Raw genomic sequence first — 7,500 nt, 5'->3', positions numbered from 1 at the left:
TCTTTTTTTCCCACTCGGTATTGGTGGTTGGTTCAGACCATTAAAAGGTTCGGATATTTCAAGATAGCAAACAAATATTTGTTTGCTTATATATATATATATATATATATATATATATATATATATATATATATATATATATATATATATATATATATATATATATATATATATATATATATATATATATATATACACACACATACATACACACATACATATACACACACACACACATATATATATATAAAAGTGGGGGTGTGGTCCTTTTTCTGCGCTGGTATGTAAGCTGCACTTCTACCGTACCTAGCTGTTAATGTAGGTACCAGGTGGGAAAGATAGAAAAAGAAGGTATCGGTGCGCTGTATTTACTCTACCACTTTTGTGCAATGATTATACAATGGTACATAAAATATGTATTTATTAAAGTTTCTTGTTGTTTAATTCTCTCTATCCCTGTGCGTGAAGAAAAGGGTTAAACATTCAACCGAGCTGCTTATACAAAGGCATTCCATGCGATCATTTTGTTTAAGCCTGCTGGCGCCATAGTGTTCAATCTAAAAATCCACTGGGACTCGCGTTGTGTTAGGAGTCTCTGCCTGTCCCCTCCCCAGCTCAATGGGGGGATGTGGTCAATAATTTTACATTTTAAATTAGATAATGTGTGTCCACTATTTTTAAAATGTTGAGCAACTGGTTGGTTGATGTATTTTCCTTGGAGGCTTGCTGCGATGGCGGAACGGTGTAATGCCATCCGAACTCTTAGGTTTACTATAGTTTGACCCACGTAGTACTTGCCACATGGGCACATTATAATATAGATTATAAACGGTGTTTTACAATTCATTACGTGGTTGATTTTATACATCTGGCCTGTTTGAGGATGCTTAAAGGAGGAACCTGCTTCCACATGCTTGCATGTCGTGCATGAGGGGCATTTGTAGCACCTAAGTATAGAAAAAACTATGAATCAGCTAATATGCAATATTTGAGTTGTACTATACTATGACATACTAAGAGGGGCGCTTTAAAGTACACATAGTGTAAACTGCAAACTATAGATATTTATTATCATGATACTGAGTTCCGGTATTTTAATAATAGTTTAGGATAAGCACTTATAGCACCTTTTATGATGTAGCGACATTTTGGCACCATTGAAATTTAGTGTAACACATATCCAACAAGTTTTAAAGTTGGTCTCCCATTTCAGAGCACTTTTACACAAGCCAGATCCGGCTGACCGGGAACCAAGCGTTCAGGGTTACCATGACATCAGCCGGACGTCATTGTGGGCTGAACAGTGGGTTCCGGAAGTAGGATCCCGTGCACGCTGGGGAAAGCTTCACAGACAAGGCTACATAAGGTAAGAGAGCAGACTGCTCTGTTTATTTCACTGCACAGGCACTATTTGCACTTTACAGTAGTGATGGGAAATCTAGTTCGTTTTGGTGACTAGTTCATTATGATCTAGTTCACCCAAAAGATTAGATCAGAAGATTAGTTCATCTAGCTCATTTAGTTCATTATTCCAGCACTGACTCAGAGACTGAGAGGAGTGCATGGAGCTAGATGAACTAGACTAGATTATGACACACAGAGCAGGCATTGTAATACCAGCTCATTGTAGGAGTTATAGTCTTGTTAGAGTGATCATATACTGTATGTTTAATAAATCAGATTATTTTCTAGTTTAGAAAAGCAATAAGTTATGCAGCACCTTCTAGTGACATGCTTATTGTTTAGCTCTGCAATATTAATCCCATTGTGGTTATTATTTTACATTCCATAAAATGCAAGTAAAATACCCAAATTCAGAGTAATTTAATAAGTCAATTTTTTTCTGCTTTTAAAATACAGTAATTAGAAAAATACATGTCCCCTTGCCCCAATGTAACTGACCTTAGAGAGATAAAGTAGAGACTTTGCAAAGTAACCAGTTGCTGATTGGTTGCTAGGGGCAACTGCTCCACTGTATGCATCATGAAGGTTCATACATATCCATCTCTGACTGTAATGTGGAGTAAACAGAGCTACTACAGTATACTGTATAACATGCAGCAGCCAGCACTGTGTCTGTGGCTGCATACACACAATACATGTGCCTGAGCACAGCAGTGCCACACATGGTAGCTCACAGGTACTGTACAGTCTCATTATGGTGTATAGTCAGAGATTAGTTCAGGGATCTGTATGATCAGTGAACTAATTGAACTACTGAACTATTTGCAGGACTCATGAGTCATCAGGACAATGTAGTTCATTTGGATCCGCAGAGTCCAGACCATGGGCCTTATTTTGGTTCACTCTTTCTGACAAAATCCTTCTTAGATGGACAAAACCATGTGCACTGCAGGGGAGCATATGCAAAATGTGCAGAGAGAATTAGATTTGGGTGGGGTTTTACTTCAAAGTGAGATCTATATTGAAGTGTAAAAATAAAGCAGCCAGTATTTTCCCTGCACAGAAACAAAATTACTCACCCAAATCGAATTCTCTCTGCACATGTTACATCTGCCCCCCTGCAGTGCACATGGTTTTGTCCATCTAAGAAGTATTTTGTCAGAAAGAGTGAACCAAAATAAGGCCCCATGTCTGAGCTCAGCACTGCCATCTTTGGCAGCTACCATGTACTGCCTACTGTGTATTGCATGAGAGCTGATAACATGGCTGCTGCAGAAGCTCCTACACAGGTCCCAGCAGAAGATTTAGCACAGCAGCATGCTCAGGACCCAACCAGTACCAGCAGCAGCAGCAAGTGTTTGGACATCTGAACTAATCATATAATGATAGCATCACATAAAGGTGAGCAGCATGAGCACACATGCTCACTCACAGACACACCACACATAGACTTTGTCTAGGCAGTGCATATTTTTATTTTATTAGATCTGTATTTGCTGGGCTTTGTTGTACTTTTAACTTTAGATTCAGGAAGTAAAGATCCAGTAAATGGGCCTTATGGAGCTGCTGGGCTCTGTCTGTCTGTGTGTTACACCTCCCACTTGCTTTACTTCCTGGTGAACTAAATGAACTAATCTTTCCCAGAGCAGTGATCTGAACGATTTAGTTCACTTTGAAGATTAGTTCATTTTGATCTAATCATTCACAAACTACCCATCACTACTTTACAGCGCATCCTGAGGAAAAGGCTGACAAGCCTTGAAACATCGGTATGCTGTATCTGATGTCACTTTGAATATATAAAACTTAACTACAAAAAATCCGTGAGTGCCGTTTTCCTTCCCCTGTGCCTGACCTCAGGACGGGGATCACATCTTGTATCCAAAAGCATTAAGGGCACCGCGGTAAGTGACCGCATCGAGTGCCGAACAAACACAAAAGACTATGGCCCTTATTCTGGTTGGTGCGGTAATATCCGCGTGCGTTCGTGCCACCGATGTTTTGTGTCTGCGCATGTGCGAGCGGGGCGTACGGCCAAATCCTGCATGAAATGCGAACACTCCGAACAGGGGGTGGAGAGGGGAGTGAAGGTCTCTTAGGGCTCATTACCATATGCATACGCCCCGCATTTCATGGGCGTTCCCATGCAAACGCTGGGCGTACGTATGGTAATGTGGCCGTGACGCACGTGTAGGGGGCGGACATATGACATCGCCGTATGTCAGCTGCCCGCCCAGATCCCTGCTATTGCATGGAGAAATGTCCGTGTGGTCTGAGGTTGCGGGAGCTGGTGGAGCACTCGGGGAGGTTCCTTGAGATGGAGGAGGCGTATTCCGTGAAAAATACACGTGCGGTCCGTTCGGCCAGCTTCTTACCGCGTACGGACGGAGTTGGCGATCCGTATGGAAGGCGGGGTTTCGCACGCACGGTCCTGGCCGCATATTCAGCTCCAGCCGCACCGATCAGAATAAGGCCCTATATATTTTCCAACAGTGCAGCTAGCCCCGGTGCCCGAAGATATACATCCATATATAAATCCAAAAAATAACGGCACTCAGGAGGCAGTATGGTGAAAGCACAAAACAGGTGTATTCAAATCATCAGGACAAGCTTTCGGGGTATAAGCCCCTTCGTCAGGTCAAACACCTACAGCTACTGGCTGTAGGTGTTTGACCTGACGAAGGGGCTAAGACCCCGAAAGCTTGTCCTGATGATTTGAATACACCTGTTTTGTGCTTTCACCATACTGCCTCCTGAGTGCCGTTATTTTTTGGATATATATATATATATACCCAATTATTAGCAGGAGAATTGGGCCAACATATTTTCTTCTTCCGTCGATATATCGACAATATTTTGATTATCTGGAGAGGCAATGAAACAACCTTCAACCAATTTATGATGGATATCAATATGAATTCTTACAACCTGGTTTTCACCTCCAATTTTCAAACTACCAGCATTGAATTTCTGGACCTTGTCCTTAGTGTGGAGAATTTCCCCATGTCTTCTGATATAGAAACTCGCACATTTTTTAAGAGCGTTGATAGCAATAGCTATTTGGAATATGAGAGTTGCCATTTTAAGCCCTGGAAGAATAACATCCCCTACTCGCAATTTCTGCGATTGCGCAGAAATTGCACCAACCTAGACACCTTTGATGAACAATCTAAGGTTTATACTCAAAGGTTTAGAGAGAGGGGTTACCCCAAAGAAATTATTCAAACTGCTTTGGATAAGGCAAAAAACGCAGTTCGAGAGGAGATCCTCCAATATAAAGTAAAAGATCAGACTATGGATAATAAAAAGCTTTGCTTGTTTATTACTAAATATAACAGTGCCGAACGGGATATCTCAAAAACCCTAAAAAAGAACTGGCACATTTTGAAAAGAGATCCAATCCTTGGTCCACATCTTCATGATATGCCTAAAATTGTCTATACCCGGGCAAAAACCATCAAGGCCATGGTCTCTAAGAGCCAGTTGGAGGTGGTTAATCAGGGTGACAATGGTCCATCAAGTACAACTTTCTTGAGTCTGAAAGGCTGCTTTCCTTGTAGCCGATGTAAGGTTTGCCCTCTGGTCGAGAAAGGACCACTGTTTAAATCTCCTGATGATGACCCCCATAAAGTTAAACAATTTGTAAATTGCACCTCGACCTATGTGGTCTATTTATTGATTTGTCTGTGTGGGCTCCAGTATGTAGGAAAGACTAAAAGATCTTTAAAGACCCGCATACTGGAGCACACACGCAATATCAAGCATGGATTGGTTAATCATAGTGTCACACGTCACTTCAAGAATGCCCACAATAGTGACCCCTCTGGTCTTAAGTTTAAAGGCATTGAAATAGTACTACCGCATAAAAGGGGCGGCGACAGAGACCGGGCCCTCCTAAGACGTGAAACGTTTTGGATCATAACCCTCAATACCCTTACCCCTATGGGTTTAAATGAGGGCTATGAAATTACCCCTATTATTAATCGTTGATTCCATCTGTGTTATACAAATTAATAATGTATTTTCTTGGCCAGTCCTGTATATTAACCTTATTAGTCTCTTGTGTCCCCTGAAACTATCTTTTTGTCCACCTTAGTGTGGCTCCATGTATAAATACATGATATCCTAATTATCTTAGGTTTTGACACCGATTGGTTGTTTATGGAGATTGCATAGTGTGTATGAATGTTTTCTTTACATTTTGTGACTATCAAGTAATATGTCCTATGAAGCTGCTTAGAATGGTCTGTAATAATAACAGACTCATGCCCCTTTCCCACTGCAGCCTTAAAACGGTATTTTGCCGATTTTTGAGGGCAAAATACCGTTTAAGGCTGCAGTGGGAAAGCGCCAGAGTTGAAATACCGTTTAAAGTTAAACGGTATTTCAACCCGTTTCCAAAGCAGAGTTTTACACGGTAATCTACCGTTTAAGAGGCAATGGGAATGCATCTTAAACGGTAGAGATGATGGCTGTTTTTTTCAGCCATCATCTCCGTGTGTGTAAGCTGCTGGGCTGAAAGATTAACCACTTTCAGCCCGGCGGTACCCGCCGCTGCCCCCCCCCCCCCCCCGGGCGTTTATACTCACTTGTCCACGCTGCCCCGCTGTGTCCGGATGCCGTTAGCGACGCTGGTCCGGCCACATGCCCCGCCTCCCTCCGTCCTGCTCCACACGGAGCAGCACTGGCCACCAATGGTTTTTTTTGTAAGCCAGTAATATATAGATTGCTGGCACATGCCAGCAATCTATATATTTCTGGAACCACTGGGCACCAATGTAAAACGTAAGCCAGTAATATATAGATTGCTGGCACATGCCAGCAATCTATATATTTCTGGAACCACTGGGCACCAATGATAAATCTAAGCCAGTAATATATAGATTGCTGGCACATGCCAGCAATCTATATATTTCTGGAACCACTGGGCACCAATGTAAAACGTAAGCCAGTAATATATAGATTGCTGGCACATGCCAGCAATCTATATATTTCTGGAACCACTGGGCACCAATGATAAATCTAAGCCAGTAATATATAGATTGCTGGCACATGCCAGCAATCTATATATTTCTGGAACCACTGGGCACCAATGTAAAACGTAAGCCAGTAATATATAGATTGGTGGCACATGCCAGCAATCTATATATTTCTGGAACCACTGGGCACCAATGATAAATCTAAGCCAGTAATATATAGATTGCTGGCACATGCCAGCAATCTATATATTTCTGGAACCACTGGGCACCAATGATAAATCTAAGCCAGTAATATATAGATTGCTGGCACATGCCAGCAATCTATATATTTCTGGAACCACTGGGCACCAATGTAAAACGTAAGCCAGTAATATATAGATTGCTGGCACATGCCAGCAATCTATATATTTCTGGAACCACTGGGCACCAATGATAAATCTAAGCCACTAATATATAGATTGCTGGCACATGCCAGCAATCTATATATTTCTGGAACCACTGGGCACCAATGATAAACCTAAGCCAGTAATATATAGATTGCTGGCACATGCCAGCAATCTATATATTTCTGGAACCACTGGGCACCAATGACAATCATAAGCCAGTAATATATAGATTGCTGGCACATGCCAGCAATCTATATATTGCAGGCACCACTAGGCACCAATGATTTAGTTGTTAGGCAGTAATATATACATAGCTGGCACTGGCCAGCAATGTATATATTACTGTCCACCATGGGTTAAATTGAGCCGACATATAGCACAAATGTCGATGGCTGCGGGATTTGTACGCACCACTGGCCCCTCCCCCACCTTTTATTATGTGAAAACAACTGTGGGTGTGCACCTTTTTATCCCTGAAAAGCCCATTAAAGTCACAGGCACTCATTTGTGTTGTAAAAACGTTTTGAAGAGCTAAAACGTTTTACCTGCAATGGGAATGGTACTTAAATGGCATTTAAAACTGTAATCTGCTGCAGTGGGAATGCTAAATACCGTTTAAGATTACCTGTAACTTAAAACGGGTCTGCAGTGGGAAAGCAGCATCAATTCTTCCTGCTGTTTAATAATAATTACTTTTTCTCCTGTATTGAAACTGTTTCTATGTTTATCTT

The 7,500-nt window shown here is 41.6% G+C and overlaps 1 protein-coding gene and 1 long non-coding RNA gene across 2 annotated transcripts in view; one reads left to right on the top strand and one right to left on the bottom strand.

The window, feature by feature from the left end:
• The window catches only part of RNPEP (arginyl aminopeptidase), a 111,170-nt gene that overhangs the window by 98,699 nt on the left and 4,971 nt on the right, over nt 1-7,500 (bottom strand). The window lies entirely within an intron of this gene.
• The window catches only part of LOC146060187 (uncharacterized), a 30,934-nt gene continuing 26,088 nt past the window's right edge, over nt 2,655-7,500 (top strand). The window contains exon 1 of the long non-coding RNA XR_014470389.1: nt 2,655-2,805. This is a non-coding gene — a long non-coding RNA (uncharacterized LOC146060187). The remainder of the gene's footprint in view (nt 2,806-7,500) is intronic.

Source organism: Crinia signifera, chromosome 2 (genome assembly GCF_055691185.1).
Source record: "Crinia signifera chromosome 2, ASM5569118v1, whole genome shotgun sequence".
Classification (NCBI taxonomy): Eukaryota; Metazoa; Chordata; class Amphibia; order Anura; family Myobatrachidae; genus Crinia; species Crinia signifera.
This window is presented reverse-complemented; position numbering and strand designations above follow the sequence as displayed.